The 27833-nt window shown below is 45.5% G+C and overlaps 1 long non-coding RNA gene across 1 annotated transcript; it reads left to right on the top strand.

Annotated features, from left to right (window-relative positions):
- Positions 1-1067: 1067 nt before the first annotated feature.
- On the top strand, positions 1068-25848 carry LOC120508264. The gene is made up of 3 exons (XR_005628961.1): positions 1068-1178; positions 12284-12384; positions 25434-25848. It is a non-coding gene; the product is annotated as an uncharacterized LOC120508264 (long non-coding RNA).
- The last annotated feature ends 1985 nt before the right edge of the window (positions 25849-27833 follow it).

Here is a 27833-nt window from a genome sequence, read left to right as displayed (position 1 = left end):
TTCCTTGAAGGTTCTTTTCTGTTGGCCTGAAGTTCCTCTTTCTGTATAGAATTAGAATAAGGAGGAAGAAAAAGGGGATAAGATCTCCAATAAGATAAAAACTTAAACTTCATCAAATTCATCAGATGCTGAAAATGAATCTGAACTTTTCAAACATAAGTCTTGCATTGTTGCACACTGTTGCACACCTATATCATTAACCCAGAGCTCATAAATAACATTCAATAGATAAATTTCTGATTATATGCTAAGTTTAATGCTGGAAGGGACTATGTAAACATTTGTTTTTGCCTCTGGAACATCCAAAACTTTTTCACTTAACCATTTATACAAGAACTACAAGCTTGTGCTTAACAACATATATCACCCAGAAATACCTTATTCCTGAAGAAATCAACTTTCTAGTTCATATTAGATACAGAAGTGGGACGGCATCACACATTGTGCCAGTCATTAGGAGGTGAATAGAACTGTCACTTTCTGTGGAAAGCATAGGAAGATAGATTTGTGTTGTACCACTAACAGAAGGAGAAGTGCCAACGCCCAACCAAGCATGTTTCAGTATTACTCTGACCATGCTGATCTCCCCTGAAAAGATCCATGAAACATTTCACAGCTCTGCTCCCCTCAGTCTGATTTGCCATCCCCCAAATGCTGAGGGTGCTGAATTCACATAGAGACTGAAGTGTTGTAGGAAGAACGACACCACCATGCTGGATCTGTTCCTTGTTAGTCAGCAGTTTTCAGCATGGCCCGTTGTGAGCCTTCACTCCTGCACAGGGACTGGAAAGGTCAGTCATTTCTGAGCAGTGTTGACAGGACTGGATTGCAGCAAGGCATGCTGACTAGATTTGCACAGCTATTCTAAAGATTAAATGTGGTTTAGACAGCTGGCAGGCACTTCAAGCTGATGCTGTTCCCAGGGAACAGCACCAGCACAGTGCAGGCACCTTCCCCATGGTATGAGAGGGAAGATGGTCTTTCAGACCTGACAGCCCTTTCCACAGGGAAAAGATCATAGAGGCTGCTCATGAAGATTGATCCTGCTGTCCAGAAGCCATGGGTTTGTCTTCCCCTCATCCTGGCAAATACTTCTGGGACCCCACCAGAAATCTTACATAACAACCATTTGCTTCTCTTCCTGGATATCGATTCTCAGAAGAGAAGAGTGAGGGCTGGTAAAAACAGCTTTTCTTCACTTGATGCTGCTTTATTGCAATGTAGTGAAATGATCCACCTAAAGAGATACAAATGCTGCCTTTGGAAGGACATTGATCTGGTGGGGCAGTCCAGAAGAGGGCCAGCAAGATGATTAGAGGCATGGAGCACCTCTCCCACAATGAAAGGCTGTAAGAATTGGGTTCATTCAGACTGGAAAAGAGATGGCTTAGGGATGACCTAATTACAACCTTCCAGTACCCAAAGGGAGCCTACAAGAAAGATGGAGAGGAGTTTTTTAGAAGAGCATGTAGAAACAGGACAAGGGGGAATGGATTTAAAATTAAAACAGGTAGATTTAGATTAGATATTAGGAGAAGGTTTCTTTCCTGTCAGGGTGGTGAGGCCATGGCACAGGTTCCCAAGAGAAGCTGTGAATGCCCCATCCTGGGAAGAGTTCAAGGACAGGTTGGATGGAGCTTTGAGAAACCTGGTCTTGTGGAAGGTGTCCCTGCTCATGGCAGGGGAGTTGGAACTGGATGATCTTTATGGTGCCATCCAACCCAAACCATTCTATGATCCTATGATTTAATCTCCATATAAATGAGAGCAAAAAAGCAAAGGAGGATTAATTATTTGCTACAAGACTCAAAGTCCATGAGTTGGATGTCCATACCAACTTGGATGGACAAAGTGACTTTCAGCTTTCATCCATCCTGTGACATGGATAAAAAAAAGTCTTGTTAGACCTCTTTCACACTGATCTGAGAGGTTTCATGCCATGGTGTGGTAAATATGAAGTTCTCCTACAGCTCGGAAAACTTGGCTGTGATTGCTTACAAATAATGTGACTTATCTCACAAAATCCTCCCCTGCCCCCTAGAAATGTCACTGCACCAGAAAACACAGCTTGCTTCTAGGAGAACGACATGACTGAAGAACTAAGGCAGGCCAGAAATATCCTTGGGCTGGCAGACGAGGAGACAATGCCAAATGGGGACAGGACGATGATGGATGAGATGAACGGTTTCATCGTGACCTGGCACCATTCTCACATGCTTGTGCTTCACTAAAAGGCACTACAGAGGGGGTGTAACAAAAGCATAGGACTTTCCTGGTGATTTAATCTCACTATTGAATGAACAAGGGCATCTTTCAGGTGCTCAGGCTCTTAATTATTTGCAAAACTATTAGAAGAGCATTTTGACAATTGTGAGAAGTGGACTGGCTTCAAAGGAGAGTAAGGACAAGCAAGGAGTACCTCAGGAATACAAAAAAGGGACCACATAAACAAAAAAGGGGGAAAAGTGAAAGAAAGAATGTGGAACAACAGTTACAGATGATATAGGCAAAGTTTGAAAGTAAAAATAATACTTTATCATGTTTTAAACAGGGTACCATCGTTCATTGTGTGGACAAGGCAAGGTGGCTAAATAGGGATACACACAGAGGACTGAAAAGGAGATTGTCTGAGGGGAAAAGAAGTCAAAGATCCTGGTACACTTGAACCAGGGACTAAATTAATTATATCCCAAATGTTATAGATACACATGCAGGAAACTGGGTCTGGCAGCAAGTATGTCTGAACAATTCCATCAAGGAAGGATGGCTTCCTGAGTAGTGTCCAGAGTTTGGTTTTCTGAGCCTAGGAAACCAGAGGCTAAAAAGGTGTGTTAATTGCTTTCTATAAATACAGCAAGGAGGAAAGGGAAAGCAAACAGAGGAGAGGAAAGGATCCATTTAACCTAAAGCACAGTGTTGGCAGGAGAACAAATAGGTACATACTGTCCACAAATATACTTAGGCTGAAAATTAGAAGGCTTCTTGCCTCTAAAGTGATCAGAATCTCTTCCAAAAGCAAAGCATAACATTTCTTTGAACACAGACTTTCAGGGTGAATTCTTTCAGAAGCTTATAAAAGAGATTTCTGTGATAGCAGGGGAGGTGGCTAATAAGCTGAAAGGTCTCTTGTTTCTAAAAACAGCTGTCTAGATCTAGAATAGTTATAAGAAGGTGGTTTTAAAATGTTTATTTTGCATGCATAACTAAAAATCATTCAGCCTGCAATCATACAAAACCCCACTGGTGCCTCCATTGATTACAGTGCAGACAAGAGCTGTTTGTGAGCCTTCAACTCACCTGTTGCTACTTCAGCTCCCTGAGAGCAATGGGAATATGGGAGAAGGGCCCCCTTTAAAATACTGACAAACGTATTTCTTCCCCCAAATCATAAGAAACAAGATAGAAAAAAATGCAAATTTCATAAGCTCTACAGTGGAGTTACAAAGCTGTCTGGGAGTGCCACTGGCACCTCAGATTTCATGCAAAGAAGAATTTATTTTTTTTCAGTGAGGGTGGTAAATCACTGACATGGGTTGCCCAGAGAGGTAGTGGATGTCCCATCCCTGGGAATAGTCAAGGTCAGGTTGGATGGAGCTCTGAGCAACTTACTCTTTAAAGATCCCTTTCAACCCAAACCATTCTATTATTGTATGATTCTATGGCCTTGGTTCTCTCTAGACCTGTGTCTGTCCAGAGTTACTTTATCATATAAAGAAGAACCCAGCCAGGGAATAATGTGCTCTGACTCAAATGATTCAGAAGGCTGAAGAAATGCTTTATTAAGCTATACTATATTATACTAATACTATACTGTATTAAAGAGATACTAAAGAAAAACCCATGACTGTCTCAAATAGTCACAGCTCAGCTTTGACCCAATTGGTCAATCAGTCCAAACAACCATCAGCAGAATCCAATTAACAAATCCCTTTCAGTAAACAATCTCCATAACACATTCCCTATGTGCCAAACAACAGGAGCAGCAAAAAGAAATAAGAATTGTTTTCTCTTCTTCTCTGAGCTTTCTCACTGCCTTTCTCTAGGAGAAATCCTTGGGAAAGTTGTGCCTGCTGCTCTCTGTGAAGAGAGGTGTGGCCACATCACTCCAGTGCAGCTGTGATGTTCCAGGTTTATGCTGCACCTTATTCTGCAGCTCCCTCTGCATTCTCCCTCTGTGCAGAATTGGAGTGGAGCTGGGCAGTGCCTGCCAGCCAGGTGCCCCTGACTGCTCTCTGAGTATTGTTGCTCTCTAAATATTGTTGCTGTAAATATTCACAGAACAAAAGCAGGGAGGGACACATGACACATGCAAATCCTTGAAGCTACAAATTACTTTCAAACAAACAGTAGTGGTTAATTTGCCAGTGACAGAGAAGACAAAGCCCCACATTTTCCCTGTCTTTCCCATGGAGCTCAAACTCTTTCCCACAGCAGTAATTTTGGAGAGGAATATAGCTGAGCATTTGACATATGCACTATTTTGGGCTGTAAGAGTTGTTAATAACTTTTTGTGAAAACAGTCCATTAAGTTTGCTCCCCATTCCTTTCCAGCCATTTTCACTGCCTCATTTCCTGGGACTTGTTATCATAGGTCATTTCATGTGCCTCATTGTGTTGAGATTTTTAGTACATTGTTCAAGATGCAGCACTTTGGACTTGAAATAGATGCTGTACCATACTTCTCTGTTTTGCTTTGTTTGGTTGGGTTTTTTTAAACCCTGGCAGGTAACTAACAAGGGTCAAGCTGACCTGCATTTTCTCAGAGAATTCATGCTTAGATTTGTATAGGAAGAGACATGGTGTTTTGTGGTTTGGACATGCAGCCATGGACTGATATTCCATTCTTTATTAGAAATTCAGAAATACCTTTTATTTACACTCTGAATTCTAAAAAAATGCTGAAGCAGTGCCAGCATCAGGATCTACTGAGGGCAGCAGAAAGGAGGTCCAAAGGAGGCCATAAGGATGGTAAAGGGTCTAGAGGGGAAGCCATACAAGGAGTACCTGAGGTCACTTGGCTTGCTCAGCCTGGAGGAAACTGAGGGGAGACCTCATTGCTGTCTAGAGCTCCCTTACCAGGGGAAGCAGAGGGGCAGGCACTGACCTCTTCTCTCTGGTGACCAGTGACATGAGGCTGTGTCAGGGGAGGTTGGATATTATAAAAGGGTTTTTCACCCAGAGGGTGGTTGGGCACTGGAACAGGCTCCTCAGGGCTGTGGTCACAGCACCAGCCTGACAGAGCTCAAGAAACTCTTAGACAACACTCTCAGGAACATGGTGTGATTCTTAGGATTGCCCTGTGCAGAGCCAGGAGCTGGACTCAATGATCCTTGTGAGACACTTCCAGGTCAGGATATTCTAGGATCCCATGACTATTTCCAAGAAGAAAAATGTTTCAGAATGGAAATTATTCCTGATCAGTTGAGGATGTCCTGCATGCAGCCCTGACCTCAGTCCATGCTGCTTTCCATGTCTACACAAGGTGTACTGAACTCTCCAAGCCTAAAACTCTGCTGAAGCCCAGGAACAAAAAGCCCTGGATTTTCTGTGATTTCAGTCAATTCACCCTGTGATTGGTTCAGTTGGTCAGAGAAGGATGTAAGTAACACCAAGGCTGTGGTTTCAATCCCCATACAGGCCATTTACTTAAGGGTTGGACTTGATGATCCTTGTTGTGTCCCTTCTAGCTCAAAATATTCTTTGAATCTGTGAATAACCCACTCTCTGCCCCAGGTCTGAGTAGTTTTGAAATAAATGGAGGAGCTGGAGCAGGATGATCCTGGGGGCTGTGAAGGGGCCACTAACAGAGAGGAAGTTCAGCCAAGAGTTTCCAGTCCCAGACACTTCTCTATGGGAGCCCTTGGGGATGGGTGGATTGGACCCAACAAGTCTGTTTTGGACTTGTTCTGGTGTGGGTGAGGGTTGGGGATAGAGCAAGAACAGAGCCCCATGCTGGTGGGCTGTCAAGGGGCTTGCCAGGATCTGAAGTCAAATCACAGAGTCTCTTTTTTACTGCTTTTGAAGATGGATGCTACATCTGTCCTTTCCCAAACTGCAAAGGTTGTGTGTGCACTTCAGAAGCTCTATAAAATAAAGCTTAATAGTTTAGAAATTCATCTTGTTGGCCCTTAGGTACTCCAGAGTGTATTTCATCAAACCCTTCCTTATTTGAATCCATCTAACATGACTGGATTTAAAGCCTCAGATATGATGTCTTAGATCCCTTTCAAAAGCACAAAGGTTTCAGTTTCTAGGCAGGGCACCACTGACTTCAGGCTAATTATCCATAAATCTGTATTTCTTATTACCATCAAAGTGAGATAGAGAACTATTTCAAAGTCATATCAGCATTTGAAAGAGCCTGAAGATCCTGAGCAGAAAGGATGAATTATCACCCTGGGTAAGAATTCTCACTTTTGCAATTTTTAACAGACTTTACTGAATCAGATGCTCCAAATGTGTCCTATTCTTCACTGGAAACTATTTCTTTTCCTGTAAATTTCTGGTTTATTTTTATTGTCTATGTGCCTTTAGTACACCAATCCAAAAGCTATTTATTGTGGGAAGCATACACAAGACTCTTCCCCACTCAAACTGAGTACTTTGGGTTTCATTTAGAAATGCTGTGCAGGAGATTTCTGCCATTTCAGGTAGTATCATAAACATCTCTGTGTTAAGAGTCAGTGAGAATTTGTTGTACTACTGAATTCACTGCTAGAAGGTGCTCAAAACAGAGCAGATGAGCCTGGTCTAAAAGCCAGAATACAGCAGAATCAGTAGTATAACTCTACAATAAGAAATTGCAACTTGTCTCTATTTGAGTAGACATTCACAGAGAAGTTACTTGCTCAGCTTTGAACTAACTTTTCAGTCTGCCTGCTTTCACGTGATAGAAATTAATAAAAACAAAGGTAATCCCATGATATTTTGTAACACAAGATGTTTTCCATAAATTCAGGAAAAAAGTATGTCTTGTGTGCAATGATGTTGAGGACCCCTGAGGACCCCTGAGCTGTTGAGTTGTTGAGGACCATAGCTCAGCATCTCACCCCATTACACAAGGTGTGAACAGAACAAAACCACTGTCCTTCTGCAGCTCTCCATTCCCTTCAGGACACCAGCTTACACCTCTCCTGTGTTCCTCTGCTTCCCCTCAGGAAATCTCACTGGGGTGATGTGCCAGGGAAGGAGCCATGTACCATACTTATCTGCAATAGGGGATGAAAGAGGAACTTGACTCAGGTACTGGCCAGAAGGATGCCCAGCCATGTTCTGTGCCTGAGGGTCTCCTTGCTCTGAGACCAGAGTAGAACCCAGGTTTCACAAGATGGCCTGGGCTCCATTTCATTTTCATGCTTACTATTTTTCTTTTTAGTACCAAATTTATTCAAGGAGCCATGTACCATACTTATCTGCAATAGGGGATGAAAGAGGAACTTGACTCAGGTACTGGCCAGAAGGATGCCCAGCCATGTTCTGTGCCTGAGGGTCTCCTTGCTCTGAGACCAGAGCAGAACCCAGGTTTCACAAGATTGCCTGGGCTCCTGGATTTCATTTTCATGCCTACTATTTTTCTTTCAGAGTTCTTTTTAGTACCAAATTTATTGAACTAGGGGTGATTACAGTTAACACCCCACTTAAAAATATAAAGTTACTACATGAAGGCAAAGGGATGAGCCCTAACCTTTGAGACAGAAAGGCATTTCTCCAGACCATGGGGATTGGTGACGTTGAGCACTCCTGGATCTAAACCACTCTTGCAAATTTGTTTTTCAACAAGAACTGAGTTGCAAATCAGCAGAACTTCAAGTCCTGTTTGAAGCAACTGAGCAGCAACAAGCACATGAGTTACAAAGGTACATTTAAAAATGTTAACTAAATGGCAGTGCCAGAAAATGGCAGTACCAGAAAATGGCAGCCAGAGTGATTCTTGCACAAGTGCTCCTCCATCAAGCCATGACAAACAGTCCATGGCACCCACAGAGGGAAACAGTCCCAGAAACCCCCTAAGAGGCTCCAGCAAGAGCCACACTCCACCTGTCCCTAGGGGAATACAGTGACCCTGGACAACCATAAATGATGCTCCAGGCTCAGTCCTCTGCTCTGCTCACCCTACCCCACTCTACAGGAAATTCTCCACCCTGAGCATGTTCAGTTGCTCACAGCTCAAGCTCAGTTTGCCTTTATCACCAATACGTTTCCCCTGAGCCAATTCACAGAATTTAGAGGCAGTTTTCTTCTCAGCTGTCCAGCCTCCATCCATCAACACAACAGCAGGACCAATATACATTAAATTATTTTTCATCATCCACCAGTCTGATACATGAATGGTTTCCAAACATTTACAAGTAAAGGTCACAAATACCCTTTCTGAGCATTCGCAAGGTAACAGATTGGCTTGTGAGTTCATTGAATGGTTTGGTTTGGACTGGAAGGCACCTTAAAGATCATCCAGTTCCAGCCCCGCTGTCATGGGCAGGAGTACCTTCCACTAGACCAGGCTGCTCAAAGCTCCATCCAACCTGGTCTTGAACATTTTCAGGGATATGGAAAGGACAGTTCAAGTGATTTAAAACAAAAATAATTATTTGTTTTGGGGGGAAATCTCATCCTTTTCCTTGGTCCTTCAATGAACCTGATAAGTTGGGATTTGACAACTGGCTTGGCTGAGGACAAAAAGTGCCAGCCAGGCTTGTCCTGACTGAGTGCCACAGACACAGTGAGGAGTGTTTCAGACTCACAGGAAGAAATCTCTACATGACAAATTTTGTTCCATCAGCCAGTGCTATTATTTCTGTGAGTGCCACTAATGCTGACAGTTGCACAGGAAAACCTGGAAGTCCTCATTGACAAAGCATATGTCTACAAAATTGTTTGGGTTTCATTGACAGGGCAGGGTATGTCATGTAACTGTCCTCAGAGGTGTCTTATAATCAGCTGCTATACCAAACTGAGAAGACATTTGAAATGTGTACTGTGGCACTCTGCTTTTGATCTAGTATTACTCCAGAGCTACTGTTCATTTCTATGAACAGTTTGGACAATTAACAAGATGGAATACTTTAAAAATTTGCTAGCTACAAGAATACCCCAATAGATAAATTAAAAATCTTGAAAGAAAATCATAAATTAACCCAACTTTGCAAGATGTAATTGATTACATACACATGAAAAATACTAAACTTGCGAAGAATGAATCAGAGGCACAGACACAAACAAGGAACATGTAGGTTGGCAGCAGTGCAGCAAAAAAGGGCCTGGAGTTACAATGGATCAAAAAGCAAAGATGCACGAAAAATATGAGGCTCTCTGTGAGACAGGAGATAATTACTCTTTTCTGGCCCACTCTGGAAAATCCTCAACTAGACCACTGTGGCTCAATTAGAGAGAACAGAGACAAACTGGGGAGATTAAAGCACAGCAGCCAGAATGATGAAAGGACTCAAAACTGTGACCTACAGGCAAAGGCTGAAGAACAGGGGATTGTTTTCTCTAACAAGGGGGAAGCTTGAGGGGTTAAAACTTGCAGCTTTTCTTTGTGTAAGAAGCTCAGTACTGAGCTATTGCCCAGTAAAGTACGAGAAAGATAAAATCAGCTTTGCAACAAGAGAAATGTGGGCGGGTTATTGCATACCTGTACAGAAAGAGTCCTTGACATAAATGGGAGATTTCAGACAGACTAGATATGCTTCATCCCATGTCACTATTAATTATGCTTAAAGCCATTCCCAGGGAGTTATCCTGCTGGGACTATGCCTGTCTAGATCCATATCTGAGCCCACACAGAGCACAGCATCCTCAGCACATGGAGTTAGTGCTGGACAGCTGAGAGGGGTCCAGAGTGAAAATCTGCCATGACCTGCACTGGATGGGAATGTGATCTTCTGCTCTGTTAAAAGCAAAGCTCACGTGTGGCCCTGCCTAGATCCTGCTTCTGACAGCAGGGGAAAGGGAGCACATGTGGGCAAGGGAGCACGTGTGGGAGCTGTCCTGGTGACTCACAGAAAGGTTTCTCGCCTGTGCTTTAGGGGAGGGAGAGCATTTTGTTGTGGGATAGGTGAGTTTAAAACAGGGGAGGTTCTTTAAACCAAGGAGATTGCTGCAGCATGTAGGCAAATCTCGGTTTTATAACACCAGCAACCATTTGGAACAAGGTCATGACTGTTCTTAGCAACACTGGTACTTTCCTGCAGCACAAATCTACTTCCAACAGTATCCTCCTGTCCAGTCACAGGCAAAGCTTGACACAGAGCAGTATTTAGTGAATTTCTTTTCTAATAACCCCCAAGAGCTTGAAATCTGGCAGAGAAAGGGCTCACTACAGTCCTACTGTTGCTGAAGGGAATTAAAAGGCTTGACTCAAATCCACCCTAACAGGCAGCAGATATAACTTCCATCTCTTGCTGGAGGTGCATCCAGCTGTGCTGCTCCTTTGTGTGTGAGCTGTCTTTGTCCTTCATGGCCCATCCCATGTAACAGCAAAAGACTCAGACCAAACCCTTTCAACCAACTCAGTGATCAGCTTCTGCAGAGGAGCTATTTCTGGTGGACTAGCCTTGATCTCCATGAGCTGTTGGCATGGAGAGACGTTTGACTGTGTGAAAAGGGATAAAGGATCAAGTCCTGAAATATTTTGTCTGAAGCAACCTGGGAATGTTCCTCCATGCTGTGAGAAACCCTGCACTCAGTCATCTGAAGTAGCTGCTCTGACAGGATTTAAGTCCCCATAATTAGGTCTTTCAAGTATAAAAACTCAAAGCACAGACTTTCAGTTTTAAATAGTCCTGGCCTGTGTTCACCCTTCTGCCTCAGTTCTCAGAGGCTCTGCTTTGTGTCTGTGGAGGCTGTGTCATTATCCACCCACAGCAGCAGCAGGAAATTTTCCTGGGCCCGAACCTAACTTTTGTTTTTAGTTCAGTTTCTGACACCTCGCTCCCACTCCCGTCCTCAGGAACAGCTCCCAGGGAGGGTGAGTCACTTCACAGCCTTGGGAAGACAGAAATGAGGAGCTCATTCTGGCTCCAGCCCTTTCCTAAAGCAGTTTGCACAGTTTGCAGGTGCAGCCCCTGGAGGACTGCAGCCAGCACAGGGATTTTTCCCTGTCACTGACTGGAGGTCCCAAAGATCTTAGAGAAGGTCTAGAGAATTTCCTCCCTTTGCCCCAGCAACGCACACACAAACACAGCCCACATTCCCTCTTCCCAGCTAAGGTGTGACTGCAAACAAGGATGTGCAAGCCTGCAGGGATGAGCAGCTGCTGGCTGTGGGAGCTGCTGGTGCCTTCTGCTGTACTTTCCAGAGCCCTCCTTCCTCCTCCCATAGCTGAGCTTGCTCAGGAGGTTTCATCCTCTGTCTCTGTTCTAGAGGTCTCCTCACTGCCGTGCTCTGTGGTAATTTCCTGGCACCATCTCAGCCACAGAGAAGCCCCAAGGCAGAAGTACCTGGGAAGGTGGAGATGGTGCTCGTGATCACCTTTACAGCCCTGACACGGTGAGAGGATAGTGGGGAGGTCTCTGGTGGCAACTGCCAGCTGGGAATGTGCTCTGGACAGAGGAGGCAGAGAGCTGGCAGCTGATAGATAGCTCCACAAGCAGAAGTAAGTTGATTTTAGAGACTTTTTAAAGATTGGAAAGAGTTAGTGATAAGGTCTAAATGCAATCTAACATTCAAAGGAGAGCTCGTGTTTAAAGTAGGAGATTTGGTCAACTTCAATGGCAAATAATCACAAATTTCATCCCTGACACAAAGGGGATGTGTCAGTATGAGTTTCAGAGTGCTTCAAAGAAAGGTGAGAATTCAGATGTCCTAAACACACATTAAATTGATGATTACTCACAGAACAGGCTAACCTCATTGGCTTACTGTGACTGCAAGAGTATTTGTCTAGTCATGGATAATTGTCAGAATATTTAGAATTATGGTTTGGAAAAGCATAAGAGACCTGGAGATCTGTCTGAACCCTCTGAACTGTCTCTTTGCAAATGCAGGCTGGCAGCCTCACACAACTGGGTTTTCCTGTTGAGTCCCCTGGCACTGCTGTGTGTGTTCCTGGCTAGACATGCCACAAGTGAAACCTCTCCTGTGTGAGCAGGGCGGCTCTTCGTGCAGTCTTAGCCAGGAAAGCAAACAAAACTGAAAGGCAAATGTTATCTGACCACTTCTAAACTTCAAAAGCATTCAAGGTCAAGCAGTTCTGTTGGTATATAGATATATGCTAAAAAATAGCAGCACTTGGAAGGGCTGAGCAAAGAAGCTTCCTGTGGTTTGCTTTTCTTTTTTTCAGACTGGATTTCCTGTCAAGTACACCCAGAATGAGGAGAAAGACACAATTGTGTGGATCAGGAGGAAGAAAGTCAAAGGTGATCACTGATGAGGACTGAACAGGTGGGAATTGTGGGTATGACTGAACTCCAGGGCTCCTTTCCCAACATCAGCCTGGCAGCAAAGGTGCTCCAAGCCTCTGTGATGGCACAGAGGATGTCTGTCATGCAGCCCTCTGACTCACAGGCATTTCCTCACAGGCACTTCCACAACATCTCTGCAACACAGACCTGCCCAGTATTAATGTTGTACATGGCTGAGTAGGAGAGGCTGAAAAAACCACAGTGAAATCAGACACACGTGTTCAAATTGCCATGTCAGATATTGAAGTTCATTATGGAAGTGTCACTTTTTTAACCCACCTACTTGTTTTTTTTTTTCTGCACAAACTCGCAATTCAGGCATTCTCTGCCCAATGAAGCATTATGCAACTTGTTAATTAAAGCAGGTAGAGATTTTGCAATCCTAAATTCTGTCTGAGAGGCTTCCCTACAGCACAGGGCTCCCCTGGGCTCCTAAGGACAAGCAACTGGCTTCTGCCATGTCAGAAGTAAACATCTCCCATCTTCCATGAGGAAGATCTCTTTTACAACATTCCCAAATGGCAACAGGGGACTAATCTAATGCACACACATCCATCTGACCCGCAGGAAAGTCAATTTTGTCTGAACTCAAACTTTTCTGTATAAGTACAGCGTCACTAAGAGGTGTATTTTGCCAATGTTTGAGACTGGCAATTTCTGTTTGCAAAAAGATTGTGTAGTATTTTTGAGCCTGTGGTGAGAGAACTGATTTCAGACATGAGAACACGTGCAACTATTTGTCACAGAATCATGGAATCACAGAATTATAGAATTGTAGAATCACAGAATTGTTTGGATTGGAAGGAACCTTAAAGAGCATCCCATTCCAACCCCCCACCATGGGCAGGGACACCTTCCAACAGATCAGATTGCTCAGGGCTCCATCCAACCTGGCCTTGAACACTTCCAAAGATGGGGTATCCACAGCCTCTCTGGGCAACCTGTTCCTCTCACAGACACATCCACTCCAGAGCCTCTGAGAGCTCAGCTGGGGTGTTGGTGGCACCAATTCAGTGGCAAGAGCCCAGTCTCCAACCAGGCAGCACAGGTGACCTGCAGCTGGCTGTAACCTGCTGGGGAAGGCAGGTGCTCTCCCTCCTTGCTGCACCAAGCAGCCTCCAGCCCCAGGCCAAGCTCTTGGCAAAGCCCTCCTCGCGTGTTAGCTGTGCTCACTCTGTGGGCTCACAAGCACAAGCTCCATAAATCCAGTGCCTCCCACGGTGGGTGAGGTGTCTGCTGATCTGCTCAAGGGGCACATTGCACACCAGAGCAGAGCAGAAATCTGGCTGGGAAAAGGCTGCTTCAGACAGTGGAGGGTCAGCATGCTAGGGCAGCCAGCACTCCTACAGTCTGCAGGGAACCGAGAGATGGGGACAATCTGATGTAATTGTGACCACAGGACTGCTGCCTTTCCCTGGAAAGACAGGCCTTTCTGCATGCTAGGCCCACCACAGCAGCAGGCAAGCTCATCCCTTACAGTGTACAGAGAGCTAGCATTGGACTCGAGGGCTTTGTGGACACCCAAATGTGAGAATTCAGCCCTGAATGCATAAACCTAGATGTTGCCTTGAAAATAAAGCAACAATCTACCCTCTCCTCAGGAAAGAGTGAGCTTTGCCATGGCTGACAGCACTGTTGAATGCATAAACCTAGATGTTGCCTTGAAAATAAAGCAACAATCTACCCTTTCCTCAGGAAAAATGTGAGCTTTGCCATGGCTGACAGCACTGGCTTGTCAGAGGGCACCTTCCTCTCTTTTTTAGCTAAGAGACTCAGCTCTGTCCCAGATGACTGCTCCTCCTTGAAAGCTTATGGAGAATTGAGCTGGGAAACCTGTACGGTCTCACCTCCAGCCTAGAAATGCTAGAACTGAGACTGCACCAGGTCTGACAGCTTAGCAGAGAGCAAAAGCACTAAAAATCATTTCTGTGGCTTTTCAGAAGAAGGCATGAAGGACATGACATGTTTTAGGATTACTGTCAGAGGGGGAAAGGCTGCCTTCATGTCACCTTAATGCTGGAGAAGCCTGACCAGGTTTTATTGTTGCCCTCAGCAGAGCACAAAGTCTGTGCTGCTCTGCCCAGGTGAGAGGTGGTTATTCATTCACCAAACTTCAAACGCTGCAGAAAGTCATTTAGCACCTGAGCACACGCACATAAATCATCAGCCACGTTAAAGAGTATGAGGAGTTTTAAAAAGCACCTTGCCTCCTCCTTGGTGCACAGCAAAGGCAGCACCAGCCTTTGAGAAGAGAAGCATAGAAAGCAACAGCTGGTACAGACATTAAGTTAATTCTTGGCCACCAGCTTCAGCCCCAGGACTCCACCTTACAACACAGCTTTCTCCTTCAGCCTGTGGAAGCAGAGAGAAAAGAAAACCAAAGTGTTATCCCACTTTTAATGATCTATTGCTTCAAGCCATACTTGGGGGAAGCCTCAGACTGAAGGGAAAGAGCATGGAAAATGCAAGGTGAACCTTCAGGACAAGGTCCCCAGTGCATGTGTCTTAATGACAGCCTGCTCTTGGCTTCTTTGGCATTTGACTGCTAAGGTTACTGCTACTGTGTCTTCTGCACTGCAGAAAATGAGGGTGGTCTGCAGAAATGAAGGTCACAGATGGGTAGCAGATATCTCTGACACTTAAAGCCTGGGTAGATGCGAGTGGAGATGGCAGAGTTAGGTGGAACTACAGCATTACAACACTTTCCCTCATCCCACCCAGAACTTATCAGCTAGAGTAGCCTTACAGCTCCCTTTGCCTGCAGGGAAATGTAGCTCTGCTAAAAGGAATATTTTTTACAAGGGCCAACTGCTTTGGTGTTGTTCCCACATTGGACAGCCTTGAAACAAAGTGCAAAAGCAGTCCCAAGAGAAAATTGTTATGTCTCTGTGCACAATCCCAAAGGCCCACTGCTGAAAGCAGTGAAGCCCCAAAAAGCCTTCTGCAGATTTGAACTAAGTTATTGAGGAGAGAGGAAAATGGTTATTTCCATGCATCGATTTCTCCCTGTTACATGAGCAAAAGGTGACAAATAAATCTCCATAATGGCACAACCACCTCCATGGCACCCCCTCTTTGACTAGGAAATCATCCCTATGGGCTCTGCTTTGTCAGTGGCTGAGAACAAAATAGCTGAGGCACAGTAGGATGCCCCTGCCACCCATCTGGTTTGGCTGACCAGGGCTATTGCAGAAGAGATGAGGGGTTTATGGATCACATCAAATCCTGCTTCTTACTCAAGGCAACAAACCATCCTTACTCTGAGTGATGGAGAGGAAAGCTTCCAGATGTCCAAATTTTTGGCTTCTTGGGAAAATTTTGCCTGTAGGAGCTCATTTTCCCACACAATTAAACTTATGGCCTTTTTAGTTTAGGTCATTCCCTCTACAAATTTCAGAGGACTGAAGAGAAGGGAAGATCAAAATAGAACGAATCCCTGAGGCCAGGGAGGAAGCCAAACCATGTTGTGTGACAGCAACTTTCTTGGCACTCACTTGGACATGAGGAAGGTCTTCTAGACAGAAAGCAAGAAGTGCTCTAATATTCTTGGCAATGTTTGGTTAATGGTTGGACTCGATGATCTTAGATACCTTTTCCACCCTAAATAATTCTATGATTCTATGAGTGTAAGACTTTGGCATCTCCTAGAAAACCCCAGCTCTTCCAGCTGGTAAACTGGCACTCATCCCCATACACGCAGAATATTAAACAGAGCAGCAAAGCAGATCCTTTCTGAGGGTTCATAAGGCTTTCCACACTTTTCTTTTTCCCTCTGTTGTCACGGAATCATAGAATACTTTGAGTTGGAACGGACCCACAAGGAACACGAGTCCAGCTCTGAATTGAGTGGCCCATAGAGGGATCAAACCCACAAGCTTGGTGTTATCAGCACCATGCTCTGACCAGCTGAGCCAATCTCAGCCATGATAAAACCAACCCAGTACCTCATCTCCATGGCTTTTGTGTTTGACAGTAAGCATATATCTACATATCTCGGCTGAAGAGAGGTTTTTCTTCCTGTCAGGCTGGCTATGTACATTAGCAAAGGAAAGCTTAACTGGGCCTTTACAGATCTTCATTTTTCTGTTACACTTGCAATATCACAAGTTTCATCACTAAACCAAAACCCAAGGCATTTCTTGTGGCATCCAAGCTGCAAATTGGAATGTCAAGTAAAATGAAGACTTATAGGGTTGTAATTCCCCAGGACAAAAGAGGGGCCGCTTCTACAAAGCACTTCTGTCAGCTGCATGGAAATCCTTCCAGCAGGCTTAGCCTATGAAGGAGGAATTTACAAGCTGGAGATGATTAAAAGCCAGAATTGTGAAAATGGCAAGCAGGCCTTGCTTAAAGGGCTAATTTGATCCAAGGCAATAATAGCATATCTAATGGAAAGGCAGTTTGTATTCAATACATAATTTCATCCTCTCTCAAAAAATGCAGGGATAAACTCCACCACAATCATGGATATTCATTGTGATCATAAGTTGCAGATCTGTCACTTCACATCAGCACCTATTACCTCTCAGATTCCCTTCCAAGGAACATTTGGGGCCTGGCACATACCTGGTTAAGAGTGCAAAAATAGAGAGAAATACAAAACAAATGTCCAGATTCTGCCTTCCTTATATTCAGGTCTGGTTGCAGCACTGAATAAAGGAGCAGAATCTGGCCTTGGGGGTCTCAAAGGTACTGCAAGTCAAGGCAGAACCTGACCTGACTCTACCCACTGCTAGTTTCCTTTGCATGCGACTGCAGTCGTGCAGTGTTCCCCAAATAGAAGTTCATACCTTTTCACCTTCAGAGCTGGCCTATTTCTGCTCTCTGGTATTCAAAAATAAGTTTCTCTCCATCCCAGGAAGGAGCCATGCTATAAATATCCCCATGCAAGTTTCCTAAGTCCTAATGTTTCTCACAGGAGGGTGCAGCTCCTTGTCCAGAAGTGACAAGCCTGGCTGGGTTCTGCAATGCCTTTATTAATGTCCTTGTGCTGCTGTGACTGCAGACTAGGAATGGAGACATGGGCAGGAGCAGCAGCACTGCTGTAGCCATGGTGGTCTAGACACCAGCAAGAAAAAAGTTAGGAAAATCTCTTCAAACTTAATCAGCACAGGTGAGGCCACACAAAGAATCTTGGGTTCAGTTCTGGGCCACTCACAACAAGAGAGACATCGAGGTGTTGGAACATGTCCAGGGAAGGAACACAGAGCTGGGGAAGGGTCTGGAGAAAAGTCTGAGGCAAAAATAAGTTTCTCTCCATCCCAGGAAGGAGCCATGCTATAAATATCCCCATGCAAGTTTCCTAAGTCCTAATGTTTCTCACAGGAGGGTGCAGCTCCTTGTCCAGAAGTGACAAGCCTGGCTGGGTTCTGCAATGCCTTTATTAATGTCCTTGTGCTGCTGTGACTGCAGACTAGGAATGGAGACATGGGCAGGAGCAGCAGCACTGCTGTAGCCATGGTGGTCTAGACACCAGCAAGAAAAAAGTTAGGAAAATCTCTTCAAACTTAATCAGCACAGGTGAGGCCACACCAAGAATCTTGGGTTCAGTTCTGGGCCCTTCACGGCAAAAAGACATTGAGGTGTTGGAACATGTCCAGGGAAGGAACACAGAGCTGGGGAAGGGTCTGGAGAACAAGTCTGAGAAAGGACCTGGGTGGGGGTTCAGCCTGGAGAAAAGGAGGATCATGGGGAACTTTCTCACTCTCTAGAACTCCCTAGAAAGAGGTTGTAGCAAAGTGAGGCTCTGTTTTTTCTCCCAGTGAACAAATGACAGGACAAGAGGAAATGGCCCCAAGTTGCACCAGGTGAGGTTTAAATTGCACATTAGGAAAATTTTCTTCCCTGAAAAGGTGGTCAAACATTGGAACAATACCCAGAAAAGTGGTAGAGTCATCATCCCTGGAAGTGTTCAAAAGACATGTGGATGTCCTGGTTAGGGGCATGGTTTACTGCTGGACCTGGAAGTGTTAGGTTAATGGTTGGAGACTCCATAAACTGAAAGGTCCTTTCCAAGCTTAATGATTCTTTGCACTTTAATAAATCAGCTCATACAGGAAGAGGGCTCGGTTGTGAAAAGTGCATTACCTCAGTGCACTTTACATTGAACCCCTCAAAAAATAAGACACCAGTTTTCTTAAGAACCAGTTGAACTGATGGAAACATTCAGAATCATGAAAGGGGAGAGGGGGCCTGAAGGGATAATGTGTCTTGCCCAGGGAATCAGCAGCAAGCCCAGGAGCACAGCAGAGGGCTGCTAACACTATGCAGCAGTGTAAAAGTGTAGACCACACTTTTCCTGCCTGAAAGGAGCTTATTAAAGTAATTAAGTGATGTAAATGCTGTAGAAGCAGTGATGCAGGCATATATGTGATTGTAGCTAGTCCCACTGGGGAGAGAGACCAGCTAACTGCTGCATGGCACCTCCACGCTCTGAGACACACTGGTAGTACTATTTCAGGGATTTCTAGATCACCTCCTTGCTTCAAACACATTTCACATGAAACTAATCCCAGTAGTATCCATGAGCCAGGCCTGCCAAGAGGGATGCAGATCAGAGCAGATGTTCAGAGTGGCTGAGGCTGTTACACACAACCAAGCCAATAATGAGAAACTTTCATGAGGAACATTAGCCCTACATCCTTGAGATATGAAAAGATTGAAGGGGCATTTCACACCCCACTTATTTCTCCTGAGAAAAATGTTTTCACCAGCAAACCCTTTCAGAAGCATCAAACCCTCCCACCAACATCTCAGCATGTGCTGCAGTGTCAGAGCCTGTGACTCAGTGACAGCTCCAGAGACTTGGAAATCAGCTGCTGGATTAAACGGACTGTGTAGAAACACTAGGTTTGGGTAATTCCAAGAAATACAAGCTCTGTGACTAAAAAAAGATGTTCTCAAACTGTTAAATATTTAGCTGCCAGCTGGGGTTACTATGGAGAGAGGTGGCTCTGTTGGTAAGGAATACTGAGGGCAGGATTTAAAGAGCCTGTAAGGAAGAAAAGGAGTTTGGACAAAAATACATGTAAGTGTAAGACGGATGGACAGTCACAAGTTCAAGACCTTTCAGGCTGGTCCTTTGATGAACATGGTGGTATCTACTTTGCCTTATGTTTTCTGGGTCCTGTACACAGCAGGCAGTTATCTTTCAAAAGGAGAAGAAGAAATACTGAGAGAGGAAAAAAAAATTGTGAGTCAGCTATAAAGGAACATGAAGAGGACAAGAGTCAGGTGTTCCTGGGACCTCCTTGGCCTCATTTACTTCTTATCTATAAGGGTGAAAACATAAGCAAGAACATCTGAGTTTCCTCAGCTGCCCAGAAATGACACAGAGGAAGGGCAAGCGTGGTGCAGGGAATGTCTGTGGCCAGATAAGTGCTGTGCAGAGTCAGATAAAGGTGACAATTCTTATCCAGTTATCAAGCAATCTGGGAGTTTGACAGCAAAGCCATGCTATGTGTTTGATATGAAAGGAGGGGACTCCCCACATCCCCTCCACTCTGGCTGCTCACTTCTAGCTGATAATCTGTCCAGCCTGGAGGAAATACTGCTGCCTTTGGAGGAGCAGAGTAGTTTCCTCTGCTAAAAAAACGCATATAGCCAAAACCAAAAAAGTTTTAAAAAGCTTGTACAAACTGCCTCCAAAGCTGATTAAACTGTTGAGCAAGCTTCAAAAGCAAGTGGTGCCCTACACACCTTTAATCCATGAGCTCATCTGCTCACCCAAGAAGCATCCCTTCGTTAGGCCAGTGACTACAGCCTGAGCAGGGAGAGGACACACCTCGGCCTTGACAGTGCAGTTTTGTAGGAGTAATTTGTTGATCTCGAAGCATGAAGCTGAGTTACTGAGGGTGTAGGAGGAATAAATGTTCTGCAGGAGCAGCCCAGCTCCGTCAGTTCTAATCAGTAATACTTGGTTGCAGACTCTCACCGCTGTTTTTCCTTCCTCACTGAAAACAGAAAAAAAAAAAGCTGCTTTCCATGACTGACAGCTGTGGAAAATAAAGTGAATTGTTTTGGCCACAAAAATGGGTGAGTGTGAGAGCTGTCAGTGGCTCAGCTCCCTGTCACCTTCCCCACTGCAGGTTTGGTGCTGCTGCTGGCCAGAGGCGTTCAGCCAGGGGCAGGTGCTGGAAGGGGCTCAGGACTGTGCTGCACCCTGAGATGGACACGGAGCTGCTCACAGGAGCCCTGGGGTTGTGTTCCCCAGGGCTGTATCCTGCCCTGCACATGTCCCTGTGTGCCATGGGGACAGCCTGCAGCTCCTCAGCTGTCCCCCAAAACCACGTCTGAGCAGAGGGGTGGGGGAGTGGAGTGTGCTATATTTGTGTCTGCACTGTTCCCCATGACAAAAGATTCAGCAAGCACAGGCAGGAGGGTTCCACGTGAAGCCAAAGAAAGGCTGGAGGTAATACTCAAAATTAATAGTTCTTGCTCATGCATACACAGGGAAATGTTGGGCATGTGCTGCTGCATCACAGGAACCATGAATCTCCTCTAGTGATGTCCAAGAGAAAAACAGGGACTGAAACCTCTCCATAGGAGAAGTTCAGATGAAAAATTTCCATCTGTAAAGATGGGAGCATTCACCAGACTCCAGTTCTTCTAAGAACTTTTAGGAAAGGACCAAAACTCTGGTGCTTGCCAAGACAGAGGACATTTACCTTCTTTCTAAAAATGTCAGACTCATTTATGAAGAGTGGAATGAGGAACAACAGTCATGGGCAGACAGGAATGACTGGGAAATGCACAAGCAAGATGTGAATCCTAGCAACAAACACAACCTTCTCAGCACAGAGGCTTAAATGCTTCCCATTTAGGAACTGTTTTGATTCAACAGCTCCTCACAGTTTGTGCAGACAGGAAAGACCTGTATTCAGTAATGTAGCAATATGGTTTTCCTATACCACGGAAAAGGTCCATTAATCTTGGCATATTAATAAATGAGCATCTATTAGCAACAAACAGGCTGGAGATCAGATTTCAAGTGCAAGGAGGTGATGCTCAGAGCAGCTCTCTGATGCCAGAAGTAGAGGTCAGGAGAGGAATAAACCCAAAATCTGATGGACTTCCAGAGAGAATTGGATAATAAGGGACAATCACAGGGAATTAGCATGCCCTGGGTGGAGAGAGCACACAGGTCTGGGTCCAGGTGAGGTCTGCAGCAAGGAGCAGGGCTCTCAGTGCAGCTGCAAATGCCCATGCCAAGGGACAATGCCAGGGACAGCAGGGTCCACTGTGGCTGGGGAGGAGCTTCCAGGCTGAGGTGCCCAGTGGCTTGGTGGGTGAGCTGGGGAGAATCCTGACCTCTGTGTCTGCTGCATGGCTGATATCCCATCTGATCTTGTCCTGCCAAAGGGGGCAGCACTGGAGCAGGAGCACAGGTGGAGCACAGGGATCTCTGTCCATCCCAGTGACAACTGGGGTGCTGCCAGCACTGCACTTTCACACCCAGAAATCAGAACTGCATGGCAAAGCAGAAATCAAGTGAAGTTCCCCTGGGTGCTTGGCTGCCATCTGGGAGACAAAAGCATTGCGAGCACACCTCAGTTTTCGAGCTGCACAAAGCTGCACAGAAATAGGTGCAAGACCACAAACCATGGAGTCTCAAACCCTAAAGGTCAGTGAGGACCCTCCCAGGGCAGGGCACAGCCACAGCACAGGAACAGCCCTGTCACTGGACAGAGCAAGCTTGGAGAAGGTCCTCTCCTCTGCACGAGCACCTCAGTTCACTCATCTCCTGTCCTGTGGGGGTGAGGACAGGATACTCTGGTCCTTGTCAGACCTGTGAAACTCTCTCATTATCCCTCAATTTAAATAAATGCCCTCAGAGTTCAGCAGGATGGAAAGAGGTCAGTTTTGATCATGCAGGCTTGGTGAGTACCTGTGAAAGCTGCAGTAGTGGGTAGGACAGTCATGAGACATCCAAGCTGTCCCTCAAAGAAGGGAGACCACAAAACACAGGTCTGCTCAGGAAATAACATGTGAAACGTGAGTTTGACCTCTTCCCAACTTGGTGAGTGACAGCTAAGCTTTGATGTACAGAACCAGTGTAATTTAGGTTGGAAGGACCTCGGGAGGTCCCCTAGTTATTGCTGGGCTAACACTGACATTAGTCCAGGAAAATCACTGGCATTAATTTCTTCTGAATTCACAGGCAGCTTCTGTTTGATCAAACCTCTGCTTGGTGACAAATAACACACACAGCAAAGAAAAAGACAAACAACAATCCTGGCTCCCACCATGGGCTGAGCTTTGCCTTCCAGTGCTCTGCTCCCCTCGGACACAGCCCCACCTCTGGGGGAAAGGGCTTTGGCTCACAGGGAAAAGAAGGGGTTAACAAACCCCACGGCAAATTTAGCATCATCAGAAAAAGCTAGACTGCTACTTTCTAGGATCTACAACCTTTAGCCAAGGGACTCAGCTTGCTGGGAATTGTTCCTAGAGTAGCCCAGACAGTGTGACTGAGTGCTGGCATGATGCCTGTCACACTGTGAGAGAACTTCTAATCCTGGATTTTGGGTTTGGGGTTTTTTGGTTGATTGTTTTGTTGGGGGTTATTTTCCCCCGTGCTTTTTTTCCTTGCTAATAGTGATTTTTATAGCATTATTTTCAAGCACAACAGAAATTGTCTAATTGGAGTTGTTTTATTAAAAAAGGCTGAAGAGCTTCATGAGAGACATCAGGAAATTCTGCAGGACATTTATCAAAGCCACAAATTCTGGAAAATTTAAATCCTGACAGTATTATGGACAAAATCCCATCAATATAACTATGTGCACATGGTTTTGCAGACCTAGCTTTTATTCACAAAAATGTCCCCCATCTGTGCTATCCACAGTGTTGTGAGACACCTTGATAACCCTATTTGCCAGTTCTTTCACCCAGAAAGCCTCAAAGGAATACACTGCCCAACAAATGCTTCTGGACAGGGAAGCAGTCTACATTTAACCTTTACTTGAAGTTGCTTCAGTGTAAGGGCAGTAGGTTTGAGAAGCTGGTGACTGAAGGCTGGGTACAGCCCCAGTTCACCCACAGAGCACACAGTGCTGCTCAGTGCCACCCAGCAGTGATGCCAAGGGTAAGGCATGGCCAGCCCACCAACCAGGGCTGGAAGGGCCCATTGGTCTCCCCTGCTCATTTCATCCAAAAATGCAACAAATTTTGGCATGTGAGCACCTTCTGGATTGCTTTTCTTCCTTCGTCAACTTTTAAAGCACAGCCACTGGATTGGCTTGCAAATTTAACACGTAAGATGCATATTTTTCTTGGGTTTTTTAAAACCATTCATGCACAGACTTAACAACACAGTCTGTTAGTGGAAGAGCCGCAAGTTCTGAAACCAGTGTGTGACTGCTTTATGAAATAGTCATTTGGGAATGCCTAATAAACAATTGTTTTTAATTTTAAACATCTGTATCTATAACAATAAGAGCAGCCGACGTGCCCCTCCCTCAGTCCTGGGCTCTGCCTTCAGTTGAGTAAGGACTGGCTGCAGCCTGAAAGCGATCTCATCTGGCCCTGCTGCTTCATATGCTGTAATTCTAGCCCTCTGCGGCTTGTCCTGGCTGATTTTCCCCTGAAACTTGATCTTTACACGGATCAAAGGAGCAAAAGGAGAAACAAGAAACTTTTGCAGTGACATTTCAGCCACGGCAGCTTGAGCTGCGTCTCCAGTTCAATGCCAGCCGCCGGCTGCTGCCTGTGGAGCGTGCTGCTGTTTCCAGCCTCATGTCCTCATCCTGCCAGCAGAGTTTGCCACAGCACAGTCCCGTTTGGAGTGAAGTAACCTGCAAAAGGGAAACCTTGCCCCCAAATCACACGAGGATTTTACCAGTGCAACAAAAATCATGCTGGCATGGAATGACTCTGCTGATAAACTGACCTTCTGAGACAAAGCAGTATAATCCCAAAATTTAACAAAGGGTTCAGAAGATTAACATCACCAGCAGAGTGAATCAACGCATTACTTACAATTTGTCTGCTATATGGTATTAGGGAGACTGTCTCCCTGCAAGGTGACTGTGCACCAGCCCCCCAGCCCTTAGTGACAGTGTGTCCCCTTGCAGGAGGAGGCTGGCACCAAACACACCCACCCTGAGGAGGCTGGCACCAAACACACCCACCCTCAGCTACCCAAGGGCAGCTGCCCTGGGCCCTTCTCAGCATTTACACACCTTCATCATGGTGTTGGTAGCAGTCAGCTAGGGAAAAAGAGGAGGCTGGCACCAAACACACCCACCCTCAGCTACCTGAGGGCAGCTGCCCTGGCTTTCCTCAGCATTTGCACACCTTCAGCATGGTGTTGGTAGCAATCAGCTAGGAAAAAGCCTTCCTTCCATGGGCATTTCTGCAGGGTGTGCAGAGAAATGGGGGTCCCTAAACCTGCCAGGTACCTGCACCCAGCTCAGGGGCCCAGCACAGACTCCTGACTGTGGTCATTAGTTTCTTGTGATCAGATGGAAGAAATATGTCTGGCTTATTCCTTTGCCTAGTTTGTGAGATGCAAAATTACAGAAGCTTATGTTTCAAATACGTGCTTAGGCTAAGGAGAGTAAAAAGTGACTGAAACCAATGTCTTAGAGTACATATTACAACTGCTACGGTAATGTCAGTCTGAGAGTGCAAGTGAAACAGCCTGCCATCCTTACTTAGCTGCCTCCCTGACACGATGAAGAATTAAGAGCATTTTTAGATGAAAAATGTGCAGAGGAATGGCTTTGTATCAAACCCAGAGGTACCGCTGGAAAAGCCAGAGAATCCCTTAGGAATCAAAGCCCTTCTTCCAGCCTGAAATCTTCCCGGATGAATGTAGGCTGAGAATGGTCGCTCTGAATTTCACACGATGGTGTTAAATCTGAGCCCACCCAAGAGGAGAGGCCACCGGTGTCTGGGAGCCAGGGCTGTTAGCACAGAGCTCAGGCATTAGGCACACCTTCGCCAAATTCCTGGCTGCAAGATAATTACTACAATTTGCTTTCCTTGTCACCACTTTACTGGTGTGTGTGTCTGTGTGTCTTCTTCCAGCCTCTCATTTCAGTAATCACTGGGAGTGTTTTGAGTGAAATGCAGCAATCACTGCAATGCAAAGTGTTCTGTCACCATCAAGAAGGAATGAGCTCCCCAGCTGAAAGACCTTGTTTGGGAACACTTCCATGAAGAGACACACATCCATCCTCCTGCCCTTCACCTCGCCGTGGGAAGGTGTGTTGGTACACGCTGTCTTGACATGAGCTCTCTCCCCTCCAGTTTCCTTGTGCCTCCAGATGCCAACATTTTACTGTCCCTCCAAGATGACTGTCAGAGAAAATGGAAATTAATTGTGAGGACTTTTAGAAAGCAGTATTTAGAAACTTGGGAGTTTCTTTTAGACACTCATGGGTGGTTGGTTTAAATCCCCCAAAAGATACATATCTATCTTTGTCTTTCTCGTGTTCTTAGACTTGCACACCAGGCCATGATTTTCATCAAAATTTTCCAAGCTGATCATTTGTCAAAAACACAGTGTCCAAATGCTCTTGTAAGAACCTTGAGCACAAAACTCTGGATTTTTTTCTTTTTATATGTTTACACAAGTAGTGTGACTACATCTAGCTTTGCACACACGTTATGAAAAACTCCTGATCTGGAACTCACGCTGTTTTCACCAGATGAAAAAGTTGCCTGTCAGCAGGAAGGGTCAGGCTGCTGCCATCAGACCCAGAGAATCCAGCAAAGTGGGACCCGATCCTGCAGTCCCGACTTGTGCTGCTGCACTCAGAGGGAAGAGCCCCACAGAGCAAGGGCTCCAGGGTCAAACTTCGTGGTATAAAAACCCCACTGCACAAAAGCTTAGGAGCAGAGGAAAGGCTCTTCCAGGGCAGACTCCTGGCAGATCCTGCCACAGTGTCCAAATGCTCTTGTAAGAACCTTGAGCACAAAACTCTGGATTTTTTTCTTTTTATATGTTTACACAAGTAGTGTGACTACATCTAGCTTTGCACACACGTTATGAAAAACTCCTGATCTAGAACTCACGCTGTTTTCACCAGATGAAAAAGTTGCCTGTCAGCAGGAAGGGTCAGGCTGCTGCCATCAGACCCAGAGAATCCAGCAAAGTGGGACCCGATCCTGCAGTCCCGACTTGTGCTGCTGCACTCAGAGGGAAGAGCCCCACAGAGCAAGGGCTCCAGGGTCAAAATTCGTGGTATAAAAACCCCACTGCACAAAAGCTTAGGAGCAGAGGGCAGACTCCTGGCAGATCCTGCTTCCCACTTCCCCATGCCCTGGGCACTCCCCAAGCCTTGGGGGCTCCCCACTGCCACCACCCTCCTCTCCCTGCAGCCGGGAGGGCAGGGGACATTCGTATGCAAATGAGGGTGATTTCCCACCAGGAAACCCTCTTTGTTTCCAAATCCATATCTACAGCCCTGCCAGAGCAAGCTTTGAATGCAGAATCCCATGAATGACCTAAAAGCAGCGGAACTAAGCATTTAGCATAAAATCCCACCCACTGGTCCCCTTTACTGGAAAGCAAGATTTAGCAACACAGACAAAACCCACACAGACTGGCAAGGGAGGAGGGAAATGTACACACTGAGTGAGTTGGTGCTGTAGGCACCGGTGTAATGTTCTTACTCTGCAGCTACAGTTCAGTGTAAGGTATCACATCAGTGCCTCGGGCTTTGACCCCCTCTAACATCCCCACCTTTCAGCAGCAGTTTGATAATCATGTAAGGAATGCAGATATGCCCGCAGCTGTTATTACACCAAATAGTATCAACTTCTGAGTTATGGATGGATGATACGCTGCTGACACATACACCTCTCACTTCATGGCCCCTGTGACAGAACTGGAGAGGTCTGTCCTGTGCAGAGTGTGCATGGCCACAAAACTGAATTTACCTGTCTGCTGCTTTTCACAGACTGTGGCTTACCACTGCCACTGGGAGCAAGCCTGAAGAAAACTTGCTCTCAACAAAAAAATGGACAAATTCAAGGAAGGAAGAGGGAAGTACAACTCGTTCCTTTCCTGTAGTAGCATTGAAGAAAATGTCCATCCATTACATCAGGTTACTCAAATCAAGCACTTAAAAACATAGAATCATGGAAACATAGGGTGGTTTGTGTTGGAAAGGACCTTAAACATCATCTAGTTCTGCAGCCAAGGAATAAAATCTGTGACTGAATTACTGTTAGTGACAGTGATTCAAGTAATATACTTGTGGAGTCCCTTACAGTAATTTTTTTTTTATTTCTTTTACTGCAGGAGTTTGTGTCACATCTTTACTTGATGTCTTGAGAGGCTACCTAGAACAGAGGCTAGACAGTGTTAAGGGAATAAAGTAGGTATTTATTAAAGGGCCTTCAAAGGTACACCCTGGGCAGTACAAGAGCCTGGCTGAGGCTGCGCCCAAGATGGACCCAAGATCGACAGCGGGTCACACA

This window comes from Passer montanus, unplaced genomic scaffold (genome assembly GCF_014805655.1).
Source record: "Passer montanus isolate IOZ18808 unplaced genomic scaffold, ASM1480565v1 scaffold46, whole genome shotgun sequence".
NCBI lineage: Eukaryota > Metazoa > Chordata > Aves > Passeriformes > Passeridae > Passer > Passer montanus.
Note: the sequence above shows the minus strand (reverse complement) of the source record. Positions and strands in the feature narration are given on the sequence as shown.